Raw genomic sequence first — 21,863 nt, 5'->3', positions numbered from 1 at the left:
TGATGGGTTCACAAGAAGCTTGACACTAGATAGAGGACTTGAGGTGGCTTCATAGGTAGAGGTCTTGAGGATTATTGTGTGTTTACTTGCTTGTTTTGCGAAGTTATAGCTTAGTTTTAGTTAGGAAGTTGAAAAAAAAATTTGAAGAATGGAGGATGCTTGTTGTTCGAATTTTTGGCTGGTTGAATCTCTCATGTTAATTTCGAATTTTGATGTTATGTTGGTGCTATAATGTTTTTTATATGATGGTATTTATGTGTATTAAATATCACCCAAAAAGCTTTTCGATTGGATGAGTTAAAGTAGGGGAAAGGATGTTGCAAATCTGGGAAATTTTCTGACCAGGAGCCCCGACCAGTGTTCACATTTTGAGTCATAACTTTTTGTCTGGGAGTTGAACTCAAGTGCCGTTTGTGGCATCGGAAACTAAACTCCGAGGACTTTCCAACGGTATAAATACAGTTCCTGATTCATTTCCTATGAGCCGTAGTGAACTGGGAAAGATGGCTGATTTTCCTCACTGCATTCATCCGAGAAACAAGCTGTAGCTCAATTTCACCTATCTTGCAAAGCGAATTTTAAGACAGTTTCTTCTAGTGAATTTTAGAATTTTGAATCTAGTTTTCAACTCCACAAACCACGCTAAATTTTGAGTTGTGTAGCTCTAGTTATGACCAGATTTTGAAACTCTATCAAGTACTTCAAAACTGAAAATTTCGTAAACAGGTTCCAAAAATCGGTTTTCTTAAAACTGTTGTATGTTGGTGTTGAAGGATCCGAATTGAATTCTGTTTATTGAATTTGAAACTAGATTTGGAATCCTATGTGTGGTATAAATTTCAAGGGGTGATTCCATTTCTACCAATTTTTTCAAATTTCCAAAATTTACTGAAATCGCAAGTCTGTTTTGCTCTGCCCTGTCTGGAACAGTAATTTTGAGCTAAAATTTGAATGATTTTGAATTGGAGTTAGAGAAAAGTGTCTTCTAGAGAGTTTTAGTGCACCAAGTCTAGTTTATAACGGTATGAAGTTTCTAATTTTTGGACTTCCGGAACTCGATATATGATTTTTCCAAATAGTGTCGCACCGAGCTGAAAATTTTCTGGTTTTAAACAAAGGACTCTTTTAAGCACTTTCAACCTTTCTTTGAGATTGTTGGTCCGTTTTAATTTTAGTTTCATGATTGGATATAGGGTCTCTTTGAAGTTTAAACCTTCATTTTGAATCTCGGTTTCCAAAAGATTAAACCTCTCTTGATGCGTTTTCTTGGTTGTTCAACTTTCTTGGTTAATTGCACATCATTTCATACTTGAGAAATGGACCTCAATCTGTAGTCTTATACCCTCGATTTCCATGAGTTTGAACTTTGAAAAGGGAACTTTTTAAGTATAGTAATTTTTGAAAAATTTCACTAGTTTTATACTCGAAACTTGGAACCTTTATCTTTGACATTTACTATGAAAATGAGTAGAGTTTTGGATGAGTTTTGACTCCATTAGTTTGGAAAATGTGAACGTTCTTTATATTGTAACTTTTGTACATGAGATTAAAAGTTTTGAGAGATGGAAACCATCTACCCCTTTTTCTCGATTTTCGTACCGAAAGTAAATATAGTACTTTCTTTTGGGAATTGAGATTTCTTATCATGACTTGAATCGAAAAACAACCTTTAAGTTCTCTTTGAATATTATTTTAATTATTTAGAGAGAAAAGCTCCTTTAACTTGACTCAACTTGTGACATTGAGAATGGGTAGCAAGAAAATATTTTTTTTATAACCTTGGTCGAGTACCTAGGTAATCGTGATTGTGCATATCTCAGGTGGTCACAAGGACGCTGAAGAGCTCATCTGACTTCTCGCTTTGCTCTTATTTTGCCTTGACTTTTGGTGAGTGTCAAGTGCATGTTCAATGTTACTATGATTAAGTTGCTGTTTGTACAAGTGTTATATGATAATGAACTTGCCCAGGCGAGGGTGTACTTTACCGCCCTCGTCCTCTCTCTCTCCTGATTACATGATACTTGTTAAATGAATATATATGACTTGAATTTGTGCATGAACATGTTTAACTCGTGAGCACTGAACGGAAACATGTACCACACCCTATTCGGATGGGAGGTGCATCTCATACCGATTCAGTGTTATAATCTATTCTTTGAGCGGAAGCATGTACCACACCCTATTTGGTGGGAGGTGCCTCTAATACCGACTCAGAGTCATACACAATTCTAAGTCGATTGGAGCGATGTCTCATCGACCACTTATACTTCTAGGGACACCCCAACCCATTGGCTAACCTCGTAACTTGACCCAGCAAAGGCTTGGTCGAGAAGTTTGGTGAACCATGGAAAATTTTATAGTTTGATCTTTTGAGATGTTGTTTGGCATACTCGATTAGTATTGCCACCTCATGCATATTTGGTTCCGGATTCGAGAGGGTGTTATGTTGGATGGAGGAAGTAAGTGGAGCACTACGGTCATGTTACTACTTGAGTTGACGGAGAGTCAACCCCAGATGGCTTGAAGTGGTCGAAACACGTGGAAATAGCTCCTGAGAGCTTCTGTATCCTTCCTTGTGTGTTTATTTCCTACTTGTACATTTAAATGAAAGTTCATGTTAAAGATGCTTTCAAACATGCCATTCGATTAATTGGTCCTATGTGCTTGCTTGTTTTCTTGGCCTCACTGAGCGTTAACTCATCCTTTTAAGTTTGTTTTTCCTTAACGGGCTTTGGAGGTGGAAGTTGGAAGTTTTAAACTAGCGACTTTTGGTGGAAGCTAGTATACTTTTGTATGTTATTGGAGCCCATTAAAGCGTAAACTTTGTATACTTGGGTTTTGTGATTGTAATCATAAATGGTATACTTGGGAGTTTCGAGTTTGTATATTTGAAATACTTCTTAATTAAGTCGATGGTTAATTTGTGATCCTTTATTAAGGTTGAATGAGTGCATGAGTCCTAACGAGAGTTGGGCAGACGTTCCGCCGAACCCTTTTGGTTCGCCTTAGTGAGAGGTGGGGTCGTCACTGGGTCAATGCATAATGCAACTCATAAGTAGTATCTTATTCTCTAAGATCAAGCCTATGAAGAGCCAAAGTCTAGTTTCATATGGAAAAAAAGAATTATTTTCTCTTTTTTTTTGTTTTGTGCTATTGAATCTTTGCTCTCACCCAATTTTGAAAGTGTATGGAGGATAGGTCCATCAACTGCTCTTTTAATTTGTCAATTTCACAGGCAACTAACTTAGGGGGAAAATACCATGGCTTCTTTCTAGAAAATGAGATGAATACATGAGATTCATTGGATGATTGGAAATTGGAATGTCCTTGTGCTTAAATATGTTGCTTCAAGTTCTATACTTTCCTTTCATAAGTGAATTAATGGATAATCTATATCCATGTTTTGGTTAAACATCCGATAGCTTCCAAAAAGCTTTTTGACATTTTTAATGAATATTTCATGCTCAAATATTTGGATTCTTTATTCAAGTTCCTTTCCCATTTCACATTCAAAAGAAATTTAGAAAACTAATGATATATATATATATTGACTTTTGTGAGTTGGATTTGACAATTTTTGACATAGAGAGTAAAGAGTGCTGGAATGTGTTGGGAAATAAAAATTGTGGGAACTGGTTTACATTTTATTTCTCCGGGACAATGTTATTTTTGAAAGCGATGCCTTTGACGGTTGTCACATGAGTTGCACATGTAGTCATACTATAGGAACTAAATATGATTTCAAATAAAAATTTAGGGACATCGAAAATCATCTACGATAATATGAACTTTTTTCCTTTTTTTGGGATTTACATTTTTAGAGTCATAATGAATGAGCTGACAAAAATGCCTTTAGAGTTGATAATGATATATTCCTTTGTGAGAATCTTACTATGAGAGAAGCATTAAGGATTCTTGCATGCCCAAAATGTCAGGGATTATCATTTGGAGAAGAAGCAAAGCAAAGAAATCTAGAAAGACTACAAGTTGAAAAAAGAGTTACACTAATCTATTTTCATGTTTTAATCTCTATAACTCATACAAAATCTAATTTTCTTTTTACAATTCCTAACTACTACTGATTAATTTGTTTTGCTACACTTGCAATTTGAGAGGGCATCCAGTGTAGAATCCATTTTCTCTAGAAGATCCAGAATACCTGAATCTTATTTTTTTACCACATTTTAAGCCCCTATCATATTTAGCTGAAAATATTCCGGGGTCTTCAATGAACCCATTGTTATCTCACGAGTTCCCTGGAATACAAGCGATGGAAAAATCTATCATGGTTGAAACTGTTATTAATGCCATGGAAGAATTATTAGAGCTTTTTCAAGAAAATGAGCCCTTATGGGTCAAGTCTCCAACTAATGAGAGATATCTTATTCATTGTGAAATACAACAAGCTATATCCCAAAATGTCCCATATCAATAGCTGTAGTTCTTGGATAAGAAATCATCAAAAGATTCAGGACTTGTGCCAACTACTGGCAGACACTTGATTGATATATTTCAGGATCCAGATCACTCTAATATCTCTTGCTCCTTTTATTTTTTTTTCTTTTTCCCCTCAATCCATCACATATGAGATACTATCCATGATTTAATTGCATTAGATTTAATAATATTTATCCTATTTGTGTTTTAATATCTTATTCATGTTTCCAAAACAATGAATGGATTTTTCCACAATTGTCACCAAAGACAATTGAAGTGCTTGATAATTGGAAAGGGGGTGGTTCTTTATATGTGGTACAATTCTTCTGCAATTCTGTTTAATGGAATTTTGATTACTTAGTAGCTATTGGATTACAAAATTGATTAATTTTAATGGATATGTTACTATAGATGCGTGAAAAGTTACACATGATTGCTTTAAGGTGCTAAAGATGCTTCTTCTTCACGAACATGGATGTTTCCTTTCGGTTGCCTTATTCAAGACATGCCCAATGGAAAAGAAAATGTAAGTTCCAATGCCCATTTCATGGTTTCATCAATTATTTCATAGCTTCAATTGAGACTTAAGATTGATTGCAACAAGTATAAACAGTGTCACTTTACATGATAATTTAGCCATTTGATTATTATTTTTTGGATAAGATCTAATTTGTGCATATTGTGTGCTATATCTTGATGTGCTCTGTATGTGCTAAAAATATGAGGATTCAAAAGTTATTTTATATTTTCTTGTATTTTTATTAAGCTAATTTATATTTTCTTTATTTCAATTTACTTGCCTTAATTTCTTACTTAGTTTAATGGTTGAGTCATGATTTTATCCTTTTCATTATATAATTTGGTATATGTTAAGTTTCGTAGTGCATTATACTAGTGTAACTAACTAGTGAGGTGTGTACAATAAATTTGATGGACACGAAAGAGTTTTGTGCAAAGGAGATTATGTAACAAGAAGTGTTAGGACTTAACTGGAGAAGCATTAAAAATCTTGGAGATTAGAGACAAATCAAGAGAGACAAAGAGATAGGCTTGAACCAAGCTTTGCCAAATGTCGATGATCCAAGCCTTCTTTGACCAAGATAAGTCTTGTATTTATCTTCCATTTCACAACCAAAACTCCTTCATTTTTCCTTCTTGTGGCCGAAAATAGAGAGAGAAAAGGGAGAGAAAAAAACCTCAAGTTCTAGCCTTAATCTCTTACTTGATTCGTGAAAAAACAAAAAAAAACCCTAATCTACTTCGTAGATCTTTGAAGCAAGTGCGGAAGGGAGCTTTTGGTGAAGTTCTTGGAGGAGGAAAGACCTTGATTTACTTTCTAACCTAGGGTTTTGAGGTAAATTGTTAGAAAACTTCTCTTTCTTCTCTTATCCTGAAATTTATCTGATACATGTAGTGATAGAAGCTATGTTTTTATCAAGTTTTATTGAAATTTCCAGCTTTGGTGTAAGATATATGTAGCTTAGTTTAGAACTTTATACATGTGAAATTTTGGTGGATTTGGTTGCGAAAAAGATATTTCATACACCCTATGATATGTTATCTTGATTGATAGTGATTTTGCCATGAAAATAGGGTTGAAAATTGAAAGGTTAACTTGAGGAATTTGGGGTTATATTGCTGCAAATTCTTTCTTGGTTGGTCAAGTGAGAGAGTGAGAGTTGAGGTGTAAGTTTAGGATGATTTTGACATCCTTTACTAGAGTTAATTGGGAATACCTTGATTTTCACATATCTGTTGGTTTTGAGCCAACAAAACGATTTAAGAGGAGACAAATGATGTTTATTCCAAAATGTTTTATAGTTGGAAGTGTCCAGCTTTAAACTCGAGATTTTTGTCACTTTTCTTCAAAAAGTCATGCCTACATTTAACATAATTTTGCTCCATGTTGTGCCTATGGTATTGAGATACATCTACATGGTTTTTTCATTAATTTTCACAAGTAAAAGGTGTGATTTTGAACCACTATGTTGGAAGTTTAATGGCTTCTTGTTATATGATGTCTAATTGCAAATTTTGAAAGTGGCTAAGAAGCAGAGTCTGAGCTTGACATTGACAGACCTTAATTAGTTGGTGAGTATACCAATTGCATGGTAGAAATTGCTACCTAATTGAAATGCTTTTTTGATGTGAATAAGCAATACTTGACACGAGATCGTGATTGAATGAATGTTATTGCTATGCTCTTGATTTGTTTTGGTTGGTCGCGTGTGTATCTTATCGCACTTGCCCTAACTGGACTATAGTACTATGCACTGTTTGCAAATGAATTGATGTTCATGTGCATGATTTGAAAGTAACTCTCTGGGATCCCAAACTTCATCGGCTAGTTAGTCGAATCGAGCCAACAAGGGCATGGTCGAGGAGATTGACAAACCATGGGTACTATTTATTATTTATTCCATTGGATTCAATCCACTGGATTTTAGTATACTCGAGTATTACCTCTACTGTTATATTTAGAGTTCGGGCCCAGTAGGGATTGATCGATGGACGGAGATTGGAGATAAGCGGTATTCTACTAGACTTGTTACTATATTCCCATGGTTGACGAAGTGTCGCGGATCCTGGTCAAGTTGTTGCCGAACTAGCTTGCAAGAGCAAACTGTATCCTTATGCGTGAAAGTGTTAATTCCTTATCTGACTTGTTTACTTGAAATGTTACTGACTTATCTTGTGAACATTTACTTTTTTCAGTTTGAGATTAAGATATATGTAACTACCAACTTGCTACTTCGTTTGCATGTTGTCTTGGAACCTCATTGGGCGATAGCTCACTTCATTAGTTTGTTTTCCTTACAGGGGGCGAAAGCATGGGCGTGTGAGTTAGAGAAGGCTCGCATTTTGGTCTAGGTCTCTTGTCTTTTGTTTTGGTGCTCTTCTAATTTTAGCGGGTTAACTTGAGATTGAATCTTTTGTTATATTTTGGATCCGTATGGGAATTCGATGATTACGAATGTATATATCTAAGTTTCAAAGTTACTAGTGCTTTTGTTCTCGATGTTCTTGTATTGTATTGGGACTTATGTGTGAGACCTGGCAAGAGCTGGACAGGCGGTCCGCCAAACCTTGAGGTACACCCTAAGAGGAGGTGGGGTCGTTATAAAAAATAATAAAATCAGCACCTAACAATATGAAATTATACTATTTTATGGATATCCTGAAACAAATCAATACGTTTCAAGTATTAAATAGTATAAACCAAGAAATTGCTAACAGTAGTTAGATTTTGAATACAACTTGAGAACTAGCCTAATTTAGAGTAGTTCTTGCGAATTAAAGATGATATTAGATAGAGGATTTCTTGACCAGCTTGTAAGTTCGACGACCTTCTCATGTGCACTTTTACGACAAGCTTTGTTACAAACATATATAATTTGAATATGCAGTCATGAACGTGCAAGTTTTATTATCCAAAAGAGAATGCACCTTATTGATTCCTTGGCTGATGGAGAAGGTACTTCTTATTCTTTTCTCTATATTGAATTATTTGCATGTTCTTTACTTTTGAAAGTTATCTTATTTTGCAAATTAATTACAATAAGTTCTATAATATCTAGGAGTAGTTTGGTCATTCTATTATAGTTATAAAATCAGTATGAGGTTTTAGACTTGTAATTTTCTAGTAACACCCTTAAAAGAATTTCTAAAGATATTTAAAGTAATTATTACATACTAGCTACGTGCTACTTAGGTGCATTCATCCAAGAATTACATTATGACTACAAAATATAGTTAAAGTATCAACTAAGTTGATGCTTTGCATCAGGTTGCTTGGGCAGAAACATTGTTTTTGTTAAGAGTTATGCGGGTATTAGATGTTTTATTTGTGCATGCAGGGCTTTTAAATTTTTGATGCTGTTGTACGAATAGCAAGTGATATTAGATACTTTGTGGGGTAGTAGAATTTATCTAGAAAATGATGAGAATTTGCATAGATGTGTGCTAGTAGGAATCTTTTGCTTTGTATATGCATGACTACCAAATTTTTTATTTAAGTTGAAACTTGGCAATTTGGCTTCTATTTGTGTGATAGGTATGAGGCTAGATTCATTAGTTTGCATAGAGATGGAGTTTTTATTTTATAAAAACCTTGGTTGGGCTGGTGAAGAGTGCATGGTAGGTGGGAATTTCTATGGCTATTTATGACATTTGTATGAATTGGATGGTGCTTTACTAGTGTTCGTATTAGGGGTTTCTTGCTATGTAGTTGTTAGGTTGTATTTGTTTGATCATTTTGAGGAATATTTGTTTAATTATTTTGTGGAATAATGTTTTGTTTGAAGATATGGAGTTGAATTATATGTCAATTAATCAGCTAGAGATAGAACTCATGGGTACATTATTTGGGTTGTGGTAGTTGAGAAGAGGTTGATTCAAATAGTCATTATATGGGGCGAAGATATCAACGGTTTGTTTTTGCTGATGATTTGGTAAGTGATAGTTGTATATTTTTCCTTGGATAATTTTGTGTTTGTGTTTTACGTTTCGAGGTCTGTTATATTTTTCTTTTGATATTATTTTGTAGGAAAATTGAGTTCAAGCTATTGTTCATCAAATGATGTGGATGCTTTGGATGAAATATTCTACCTATTATATATAAAACAGGGACGTTTGTAGATGGAGGAATCAGAATGGTTCTTTTTGAATTAGTAATTACACAACGTAGTTTTATTCAATTAGTTGATGGTCCTCTTGTACCGCCGGTTCATCATCTCTATCATTTTACTTCATTTGCAGATTTGAGCGGACAATGACAATGTCCATATTCTAACTTGGGTATTTTGTTATTTAGTTTGATTCGTTTGGGCGATGGTGCAGCAATGTTTTGTTTGATTATGACAATTTTGTATGTGTATGTATGTATGTATGTGTGTGTGTATATATGTATTCCTTGCAGTGGTTCTTGCTGCCGTGATTGAGGTTTTACCGTTGCAACCTTTTCTTCTTGAAACAAGATATGTACGTGTTTAAGAATTTCTTATATTGAATGAAGAGTAGGTTTTGTGATAGCATTTCTTTTATTGATTATTTTATTCTTTGGCGGATTTTATTTCTGATATATTAAATAATTTTTTCTTGGCTTTAGGATGATGCTGATGATTTGCAGTGTGGGAGGATTTTATTGAGCCAGATGGTATGCATCTTATCCAAATTGCGCATCAGCACCCCCTTATTTTAGTTTGTAGGCCTCGAATTACTTATTTTCATGGTAAGTCATTTCTTTAGTGGTGTATGTTTGATGATTATATATGTTCAAAAATAAGAATATGATTTGTTAAGAAATATAATAATTTTTTTCCTAGGAGTATCACTTGCCATGTAGCAGCAGACTATTATCGTGTATAATGTTGATCTTCCACGAACTCATGTATTATGGGGATGGTGTGAAGGAATGCCAGGAGGTGGAGGTGGTTAGTTGGTGGAAAAAGTCTTGGCCGTTGTGGTGGTGGCTACGAAGTTGTGGTTGTTTAGTTATTCTTATGGATAGCTTTGATTTATATAGTTTATGTGTGTAGGAAGAGTTGGATATAATTTAGTGAAATAGATTGTAAAGTGGTCTTTGTTTCGTTGTTTTATTGGAGTGGGATTTTTGTTTTTATTGTTTGTAATGGGCTTACTTGTTTTAATAGAAGGATGAAAGTTGTAAATATGTAAGGTGCTATTGAGTTGTATTTTATTTTTATTTCTATTAGGTTCTTTGTTCTTTTAATAGTATGGAGTGGTCGTTTATATCGATGCATATGCGAGGGATGATTGATATAGCTAACTAAGATATGTAGTTATAAATCACTTCATATGATAGTCTACAAATAACTCCATCACCCAGTGTCTAAATCCTAACTTTTATCATTCATTAAATATTAATTCCATTTATTTCTTGCCATCCGAACCAGAGTCATCAAATATTTAAACTTTTGATATCATCCTATCCTATCGACCAGATTAGAGACCTTGATTTGGTAGTATATGGTGATAGGTTAGGATTACCCAAATATCATACATTTCTTGATTTCGAGAAAGAGGCAAGCTATAGGTAAGATAAGTGAAAAAAATATGATAGTAATGTGTTTTTGTTATGGGAGAAATCTAAGTGTTTTTTATGTTATAGGATAGGAGATAACTAGGAGGATACTATGTAGGAAGTATCTAAATACTTAGTATTACTGTATACAAAACTATAGTAAATCTACTCTCATGTGAGTATTTTGGTAGTGATTGTTTTGTTTTGCATCTGTTTTGACCTGCTATCTGCAATTGGGAACGCATTCTGCACAAAAGCGTTCATTATTTACAATCTATAGTTATAAAAGGATCGCAAGGACATGTCTATGGGAGAGGTGTGCTAGTAGGTTTTTTTAGAATTTGGTTCGCTTGGCCTGTGGTTCATCTTTTGCTGGAGCATCTTCTTTGTCTGGCCTTTCCTGAGCTTCTTGCTATTTTTGTATGCATGGGGAGAAAAGTGGAGGTTTTGACCTAGTTCCACTGCCTGTGGTTGGAATGATATGCGTTGAAGAGAGCTGAGGAGAAGTTGAGGTTTGAGATGAACTCTGGTGAGTTAGTGCCTCGGTGAAGACTGACAGATATTCGAAAATAGTATATTGTGGTTGTTGTGCAGCGTCAAATGGCTTACTTATGTTGCGAAGGTGTATGTAGAATTCCTGAGCTCAGAGTTTTCTATTCACTGCTTCAATATTAGGTCCTTCATTTTGTAATAAGGGATTTTGTTTAATTGCCTGTTCATTGCAAAACTTTGATATAAAGGAACTTTCTCAGGTATGGAGGATTTGGTGCATACTAGGAGATGCATTAAGACAATGGTCTTAAGGGCAATTTGTAATAAGGGATTTTGTTTAATTGCCTGTTCATTGCAAAACTTTGATATAAAGGAACTTTCTCAGGTATGGAGGATTTGGTGCATACTAGGAGATGCATTAAGACAATGGTCTTAAGGGCAATTTGTAAGAGGTCTTCAGCATATTTATACTCTATTGAAGCTGAGAGAATTCTAGTGGCATCAAATAGTTGGACCTGGTATCGTAACCTACAAGAGTAAGAAAGAATAAAACAATGAGATAGGAAAAGGTTGTTGTCATTTTGCTGCTGCAATTGTTGGTGTAAGCAATCCAAGTCTAAAGGTGATTGAAGTTGTATATCGATGTGCAAAAGGTAATACTCTTTCTATGCTTGCCTAGGTAGTGGCTTTGGGTGAGTGAGGCAAAAGTAATGATAGTTGAAGCGAGTGTTTGGTACTGCTCCAATCATTCTTGATTAGGCTAGGTTTGGGCAATAAAGAGAATAGTATTGATAGTTTGTCTCTATTATCTTATTTGTCCTTTGATCCACAAGTTTTATTCTAAGAAAAATTTGTACGGTTAGTAAAATGATGAATAGAGGTGTTGTTGTAATGTTTATAGAAAAGAAATTTTGGAAGATGCCTGTTGGCTAGGAGTGGAAATAGCAATGATTTCTTGAATCTGTGAGGGGGCTAGTGGCTTGATGATTTAGTGCTGCTTTTCATAGAATTTTGCTTGGATGACTTCTTGAGCATATGCAGTGTTTTGTTTTAGCCTGCAGTAGTTTGTTAGTCATAAGATGTTTAATACACATATAATGATTTGAAGAGAGCATTTAGTTACCAATCTCTAAGTGCATTTGCATGCAGTAACTCAGGATTAAATAGGATGATAGAAGTCGGTTGAGTACCAATTGATATAGCTTCATAGATAGAAAACTGTGTGTTTCAGGATAAGTGTAAAAAAAAGGTTGTACGCTGCAGTTTGTATAGCATAAAGTTATAGGTAGACGAAGATTACTTACTATGGTGATGATTTACTTTTGCTCTTGTGGTGATGATGATTGGATGATGAATAATCATGAATTTTAAGATTGCTCCTTCTACTGATATGAATTATCCCACATTGAGAATCTAAGTGGATGTTTTCTGCATATTGATTGCAATAAGGAATCTATCCTATGTGAAAAATAAGAATTAGGCAAATGTGAGGACTACAATTCTTACTTTTCATTCAACATAAAAAACCCTTAGATCATTAATGATTTGTTGCCTCGTGAGATGGTGCGTGGAGGGAATGCGTGAAGGAGAATACAGAGTAGATCTGCAAGGTATGAAGCTTAGTTGATTAATTAGATGAAATACTAATGATGTGTTAGTTCAAGAATAGTAGAAGGTGGAATGAGTTTAGAATTAAACTTACTTATTTTGGCAGAGCTGTCTCTTATATAGGTATCAAATTCTTGAAATGGAGTGAAATGATAGAAGTCATCAAAAGGAAGTGCATTTTATGGATTAAAGTGTTAAAGTGAAGAAAATAATCATTCGAAACGGAACCTTTAAAGATGTCAAATTACCCTTATAAATATATGACACATTAACCCCGTATGATTTTATGTTTCACCGTATAACCCTCTTATGGTTTAATGCTTTACCATATAACCTCCTTATGATTTTCAAAATATATACTTAACCCCCCTTGGTTAACAAATAATTTTCAACTTTACATAAGTTATTTTTGACATTTTAGATGACTCTATTACGAATGATTATTTCCGACACTTTAACATTTTAATGCAATATGTATAGCTTTTGAAACCATAGGGGGTTATTTAAAAAATACTAAATTACAGGGGGGTAAAGTGTAATTTGCCCTTTTTTATTTGGAATATACGTTACCATGGTATCTGCAAGGATAAGTCATAAATAGGGCGCTCTATCTCGTCGTCCATAGCGCATTGGAGTCTTTTCTACAACCAATACCTTAGCAAACTAGTTTTGATTGCTGTCTATGATGTCAAGGATCAAGACACATCTTTGTTCCATTGACCAACTGAAGTAAATTTCAAAAATATAAATAAATAGTAGAGCAAACAATAAGAGTGCATGGGAGATAATTTCTTTGTGTAAACCTGTTGTTATATGGATAGATGGATGTATCATATATAGTAGTCTACACAAACTGATGGTGAGATGCTTTGTCTTTCAGAAGCTATTCATTATACTAATCATATCACAGGAGCAGCGTATGCTATGCAGATTATAGAGGATTAGGAGTCATAAATGGATCAGAAAGATTTCCGACTGCAGAAAGTAGAGCAAGGAAGCAGCAGATAGAAAACTTGTTCATAGTTAATACTGGACTGAGTAATGTTTACTAGGTATGAATAGATCATTTAATTGTAGCAACCAGAGAACTATGTTTTGTATATAAAATAAATGTTTTAGGAGAGCAGAGTAATGAATAAAACTGAGGTCTTTCACTAGGGGTAAGTAAGAGGGTTAGCATCAAATTAGATAATTTATAGCAGATAGATGAGGTAAATAATGGGTAAAGAACTGTATGGAAAAATTCAAATGATGCGATTTACGGCTAGGGGTGCAATAGATTAGGAACTATAGTAATTATTGGTTTTGAGTATTACCTAGAACAAGAGAGCTGTTAAATTCTAAAACATATATAAAAGTAGAAGTTTAGTTTTAGACGTACTTAGGAAAGTTGAAATAATTGATCACAAAAGAATATTAGATGGATAATATTCCAAACGAGAAAAGATATTCATAAGGTAAAGTTTGAGCAACATAAAAAATGACTATTGGAAAGCATAGGATATAAAGAATCGTATATGGCGAAAGCAGAGGAATGGCAATTTGATTAACAATAAATATGTTAGTCTATGAGGAATGCATAGATCTTTGCATGACCTACAACTATATAGCTAAAACTGATGAAGGTCCAGAAGGAAATTTAGAAATTTTAAATTCGTAGTGGTTGCCTTACATATGAACATAAATCTATACAATATGTAGGTATGAGAGCAGGTCACATGAATTAATGTTTAAGAAATCATAGGAAGTACAAAAAAAGCAAAGATGTAGCAAGAAAATATGCATGATCAAGGAGAAAATCTAGTAAGTAATAGTTGAGTTTGCTTGACTACAAGGCTCATATCAGAATATACATAAAAGAAGTGTTAGGAGGATGGAAAATTCTATAGTGAATTTGTGAGGCCCCAGTCAGTTCGTAAGTTGATATTTGGGTCATTTAATATTCGGTGTGGTGAAATTAAGGTTTTAGGGCTAAGGAGAAACCCTAAGCTCGGCTAAGATTGAAAACCCTAACTTTGCTTATGATAAAACCCTAGTTTATGCGGTATTCTAGTGTGTGTTTTAGCACAAGAAAAAAATAGGATTCGTTATAGTTTACAGAGGTTTAACAAGTTTGAAAATGGTTAGTAAATTCTGGATTAGCAAACCTCTAGTGTTACAATATTAGAAAGCTTAAGTGGAGTTTTATTTATCGCCCGTCTTTTTCCACATTTTCTTTATTAGAAAAATTCCCCAGATAATTTTTATGAGTAAATATAGGTTTTAGATGATTTTTCTAGTATCGGTTAGCTTTTGAGAAATTAAGAACATATATCGGACGTGGGACCCACTAGTGCGGTAAGTTCGGAAAAATTCGGCCAGTTAGGTTAAGTTTTGGATACTGGGTTTAATTTACCGGGTGTTATGAGATATTTAAAGGTACCAAGTGGATAGGTGTAAGAGAGACAAAAAAAAAAGTTAGGCAAGCATTAAATATGGTGACAAGTGTCACCAAATGGTTGGAGGAACTTTAAGACCACTATTCATTGTCTTACCATTGACTAAATAAATCATAAAAATCACCAAAAATTCCCCATTTTTCTCTAAGACTTGGCCGGCCCTCTCTCTCAAGAAAGGAAGAAAGAAAACTCTCCAAGTTTGCTTCAATCTTGCTTCAATCAACTCACTCAACCTTCCAATCTTGTTTGTGCTCCATAAAACCACTTAAGGGAGTGATAGTGAAGTGTTATGTGGAGTTATTTGGAAAGCTAAGAGGACCTATTGCTCCCTCTCTCTTGTTTCTAAGGTGAGTTGTGAAGAACCACTTTCCTTCCTTTAATGATACTTAATTTGTGATTAGTGGTAGTATAAGGTGCAATATTATGGATTACATCCTGATTTGTGGTTGAAGTAGTGAAGTTTTCTATTTATTGGTGATTTTTCTGTTTTCATATGAACATGATTGTGTGGCTATCTATGATGATTGGAAATGGTATGTAATGACTCTAGGAGGTGGAAAAGTGATTAATTACAACCAATTTCTGTTTGGAAGAAAAGTACACAAGTTAGGGTTTTTGTGAAGAACATTCTGCCCGGTTTTATAGCTCCTAGTTAGAGGTCAAATTGGCCTTGTCTTAAAACATGAAAGTTGTATGGAATGATATTTTAGAGGTGCCTACAAAATTTCAGGTCAATCGGAGTAGCGTAGAATGAGAAAAGTCGAACTTACCCTTGCTGTCCTGGTTTTACCCGAATGTAAGAATTTCGCCTGTAATTGGTTGTTTTGGCTGGTATTTCTTTGGAATTGGTTGCTAAGGTCTTCTGATGATTTGTATCCCTATTTCTAAGCTTTCGGATGTCTTTGGAATTTCTGGATTTGAACTTAAGTAGGCTGAGTTATGCTGTTTACAGCAGAATGCGTTTTGTGAATCTGTTTTTCCGGTTTTGGTATAGTATCTTGCATTTTTGACCTTGTTACACTCAAAACTGGACAAAGTTGACTTCTTAAACATTGTAGCTCCTTAAGTCCTAAATATGGCTGTAAAATTTCAGATCAATCGGATTAGCGTATCCTGAGTTATAGATGAAATACTCAAGCCTATTTTGAACATCAGATTCTGTACGTTTTTAGTTTAGCTTCTGCCCGTGACTTTTTCGGTTTTGATACCGTACGATATGGGTGTTAACTCCTTCATAAGAAATGTATATCTTGGTTTTAGCTTCGAAACGGTACAAAGTGCGTCAAAATCCGAGTTCCGTAGCTCCTGTTATAACCAAAACAAGATCGATCGTCAGAACTGCCTTGAATCTGGACAGTTCTGACGGGTACTTTGACACTCAACTTTCATTCTGTTCTGAGTGGATACAGGTCTTCGCCAAAACATCAAAGTTTTAGCCTTATGTCTCAGCTTTCTAATGCTTTTGGAATTTCCTAATTTGGATTTGTGAACTGGGAGTTACAGTCCAGTAAACATACCCTGTCCGTTACTCTAGAGTGCGAATTCCTGGAACGGTTTTCTGTACTTTCGACCTATTTCCGTTTAGATCCGGATTGAGGTGTCTTCATGAAAATTGTAACCCTTTCTCTTAGTTTCACAACGGTACCTCATGTACCTTGATCTGACACTCGTAGCCTCGATTGTGTTCAAAACAGTTTTTACGGCAAAACGGCTAGGCCGTCATTTCCGATTTCCGTATGCCGTTTCCGCACTCGTGTGTGCCGATTTTGCCGTTTTGCTTGTTTTAAGTATGTTAGTAGCCGTTTATGATATTATGTGACGCAATCTTCCATTTCAGACGGTGGTGAGTTAGGTGGAGTCGGTGGGGCCTACTAGCTACTCTTCGCGGCACAAATTTCGAATTTTTGCTCTTTTGTTCGTTGTGTAAGTATTCAGGCCGCTCTTACGTGTTAGTTGTTTATGTGTTTCGATATGTATGAAAAGGGTACCTAGGCGAGGGTGTACTTTATCGCACTCAACCTAAACCCTAGTTTGCGCACATATTTGTACATGACATATGTATATGAATCATTTTGGAACTAAACCCCTTGAGCTTGTGGCTCGGGGTGACTTTTGAATAAATTTTGTGAAGTTTGTGAGTTTGGAGCCCGATCTCATGACCTAGATGGACTATTCGAGCCGGTTAGGGCTTGGTCGAAGTCAGTCCAACCTGGTTGAGGTCACCAAGTTTGTGAATCCGGTTCACCGATTATGTGGACCAAGTTTGTGACCCGAGCTTGTGAACCAAGCTCAATTTCGTTCGCTCGAGCAAGTTTGTGAGGTGTCTGGCCAAAGAGGGCGATAAGGTGTACGGTGGGAGTACAAGTGAAGTTCTACGAACTATTAATTGTGGTCGACGGAGTATCGGCAGGAACATGGCACATGAATTGGCTTTGGAGCCACCTGTATCCTTATTATGTGATGTTACTTTTCTGCTTTTGCTTTACTCTTACTGTGTAACTGTTGTTACGTGAAATTGATGCTTTCGCCCCTGTTTACTTACTAAGCATATAGCTTACCCCTTTCCTTTTGTTTTCCTTAGCAGGGGCCGACGCGGGGACTTTTGACACGTAGACTAGTCTAGTTAGGTTTGATTGTAATAGTTGGACATATAGTATGTTTGTTTTTGTTTTGGTGGTTTGTATAAGGACCCTCCTTAGGGTCTATCTTCTGTTGGTTGTGGTTATAGTATATTAGAGTGGTTTGACTCGATACTTTTGAAGATGTAAATAGAACTTTTGGTGGTTGTATATATTATAAACAGTTCTCTTTTGGTTTAATATAGTTTTATTAGTTTTGTGTTTCGAGTCCTGGCGCGAGCTAGGCAGGCGTTCCGCCGATACCCTAGGATTCGCCCTTGGGAGAAGCAGGGGCGTCACAGGTGGTATCAGAGCGCCTAGGTTAGAGGACTTGGGCAAGTAGGACATACGCAATAGGCACTAGGCATATGTGACCCTTTTAAGTTGAATGATATATTTTAATCTGAAATGGCGGTTGACTGACGATTTAATGTTTTGTAGGTATGTATCCGGGCAGTTCGAGTGGTGCGGGACCCAGTGGCGTGGGACCGAGATTTCCGAGTACGAGAGGCGTAGAGGATCGAGTGCTGCGTAAGCGGGCGATCCGCTATCGGCAGAGACCTGGAGAGCCTTACACTTTATACTCCCCTTTTGGTCAGGTGGCGCACCGACCTTGTGGATGTTGGTACACATACTGTTATCCTGACGAGATCGTCCTGGCTGTGGACGACGAGCGACGCAGCCTGCTTAGACAGCTAGACGAGGCTAGAGAGGTTGGCCTTGGGCAGGCGATGCGTATTAGGGACTTGGAGCAGGGTCTCCGAGAGGAGAGGGAGAGGACGGACGCTTTGCACCGTCAGCTTCAGGACACACACCAGCACCTCTTCGCTATGAAGAGGCAGCTGAGGGATAGGGCTCGGAGTATGTCTGTCGACTGCGAGCTCCTACTAGATCTAGCCGCAGAGGCACCGCCACGAGCCACCGGTCCAGAGAGGATGGACGAGGTGGACACGTTAGGTTCCGTTGGGAACCTGGGCCCTAGGGGAGGCGATTAGGGTCGCTTTTGTACTTTTGTTTAGCTAGTGTATGACTTTTGTTAGAACTAGCATGACTACCTTCTTTTGTTATTCGGTTGGTTGACTAGATTTTGGAGCCAGTGCTCATGTGTACATTGGGTTTTGTACCGACTGGAGGTCGGTAATGTGTAAATCTTTTGGTGTGACCTTGTAAATATATGTATATATTTGAAAAGCATTTTGAACTTATCTTTTGTGTGTCTTCTGTGCATACGCTTTACGTCCGTACTTTTGCTCATAGTCTGGATAATAAGTATATGTAATGTTCCGATCTATAGACTTTTGCATTTAAATGGCCTCCGGTACTCGAGGTGGAGGTAGAGGGCGAGCACGAAGCCCTGAAAGGGAACAAGGACAAGAGCCAGATCAAGTCGCTACAGCCATCCAACGGATGGCCGATCTATTAGAGCGAATGTCAAATCAACAAGGCCAGGGGGCAGTATTGGGAATCCTGGACATAATCCGGGACATAACCCGGGTAATCCTGAGGGAGAGGACCGTGCTTTAGAACGGTTCCAAAAATTTGCACCTCCTAAGTTTATAGGTGGACCCAATCCTGACCTAGCAGAGGCCTGGATGGACCGTATGTTAGATATATTTGCCGCGCTTAGGTATTCGGAGGAGCGGCAGATATCTTTTGCTGTTTTTCAATTTGAAGGGGCCGCTCGAGCCTGGTGGAACGTGATTAAAACCAAGTGGGAGCGCGAACAAACCCCCTGGACCTGGATCAACTTTACACGGGAATTTAATGAGAAATATTTACCACCCATTGTGCAAGAAAAACGGGAAGATGATTTTATCCGCCTGCGTCAAGGGGCATTTAGTGTGGCGGAGTATGAGACTCAGTTCACTAAACTCTTTCGCTTTGCCCCAGAGCTGGTACTAACAGAGCAAAAGCGAATTCGCCGTTTTACCCAAGGCTTGAATGTGAGATCCAGGAAGGCACTAGCAGCTGCTCAGTTGGACACCTTTAGCCAGGCACTAGAAAAAGCACAACGGATTGAGACTGCCAGGGGACAGGTTAAAGCCTTTCATGACCGGAAAAGGAGGCAACCCAGCTCGAACGATTCCCCGGTTGGACAGAGCTCGCGAAACGAGCCACCTGCTAAGACGAGTAAAGGCACAGATGGTCCACGACCTACAAGAACCCTGAATAGCTTTGGGCGAGGTCAGATAGTGCAAGAGCCCCAGAGGAGTGCCCAGCGTGGAGGGTCAGGTACGGCCACTAAGCCAACCTGTGGTTTCTGTGGGGGCAATCACACCGATGAAAATTGCTGGAAAAATAGTTCGGTACGGAAATGCTTCAAATGTGGTAGCACCGAACATTTGATTGCCCGGTGCCCTAAGATGCAGAAGGAAGGACTCAAACCACCAACAGAAGGGACCACAACGAAGCCGTCAAATGCAGGGGAAAATCGACCCAAAGGGCCAGCAAGAGTGTATGCAATGGGTCAACACGAAGTGACTGACCCTTCGGCGGGTTTCGAAGGTACGCTTTGACCAAAGAATTAATTTCGAGGACGAAATTGTCCTAAGTGGGGGAGATTGTGAGGCCCCAGTCCGTTCGTAAGTTGATATTAGGGTCATTTAATATTCGGTGTGGTGAAATTAAGGTTTTAGGGCTAAAGAGAAACCCTAAGCTCTGCTAAGATTGAAAACTCTAACTTTGCTTATGATAAAACCCTAGTTTATGCGGTATTCTAGTGTGTGTTTTAGCACAAGAAAAAAATAGGATTCGTTATAGTTTACAGAGGTTTAATAAGTTTGAAAATGGTTAGTAAACTCTGGATTAGCAAACCTCTAGTGTTACAATATTAGAAAGCTTAAATGGAGTTTTATTTATCGCCCGTCTTTTTTCACATTTTCTTTATTAGAAAAATTCCCCAGATAATTTTTATGAGTAAATATAGGTTTTAAATGATTTTCTAGTATCGCTTAGTTTTTGAGAAATTAAGAACGTATATCGGACGTGGGACCCACTAGTGCGGTAAGTTCGGAAAAATTCGGCCAGTTAGGTTAAGTTTTGGATACTGGGTTTAATTTACCGGGTGTTATGAGATATTTAAAGGTACCAAGTGAATAGGTGTAAGAGAGACAAAAAAAAAAAGTTAGGCAAGCATTAAATATGGTGACAAGTGTCACCAAATGGTTGGAGAAACTTTAAGACCACTATTCATTGTCTTACCATTGACTAAATAAATCATAAAAATCACCAAAAATTCCCCATTTTTCTCTAAGACTTGGCCGGCCCTCTCTCTCAAGAAAGGAAGAAAGAAAACTCTCCAAGTTTGCTTCAATCTTGCTTCAATCAACTCACTCAACCTTCCAATCTTGTTTGTGCTCCATAAAACCACTTAAGGGAGTGATAGTGAAGTGTTGTGTGGAGTTATTTGAAAAGCTAAGAGGACCTATTGCTCCCTCTCTCTTGTTTCTAAGGTGAGTTGTGAAGAACCACTTTCCTTCCTTTAATGATACTTAATTTGTGATTAGTGGTAGTATAAGGTGCAATATTATGGATTACATCTTGATTTGTGGTTGAAGTAGTGAAGTTTTCTATTTATTGGTGATTTTTCTGTTTTCATATGAACATGATTGTGTGGCTATCTATGATGATTGGAAATGGTATGTAATGACTCTAGGAGGTGGAAAAGTGATTAATTACAACCAATTTCTGTTTGGAAGAAAAGTACACAAGTTAGGGTTTTTGTGAAGAACATTCTGCCCGGTTTTATAGCTCCTAGTTAGAGGTCAAATTTGTGGCGACCCCACTTCCCCCTGAGGCGAACCAAAGGGTTGGCGGGCCGTCTGCCCAGCTCTCGCCAGGACTCACGCACGCACACTAACCCAAATCCTATCGAAGAATAGCCTAACTATTACAATGTCGCTTCCTTTCAAAATAAGTCAACATCTACCACATTAACTTCAGAGACAACAAGGAACTTAAAATCGCCAATCTATGGCCCTTAGACATCACATGCTCTAGAACCAAGGAATAAGGTCGTTCGTATCTAGTTACATCAATCCATAATTCACAAACACAAATATATTATCCAACCTCCGAAATAGGGTTTACACATTTTCTAGCTTCAAGCGGCAATCCAAAAACAAAAGTACAGAATTCAAGTTAAAACACAATACAAGCCTACACAATAGCCATAATATTCGTTACATCCCATACGAGAAGAAAAGAAACATGAATAAGTCTCAGCGC

This window comes from Coffea eugenioides, chromosome 3 (genome assembly GCF_003713205.1).
Source record: "Coffea eugenioides isolate CCC68of chromosome 3, Ceug_1.0, whole genome shotgun sequence".
Lineage (NCBI taxonomy): Eukaryota > Viridiplantae > Streptophyta > Magnoliopsida > Gentianales > Rubiaceae > Coffea > Coffea eugenioides.
Note: the sequence above shows the minus strand (reverse complement) of the source record.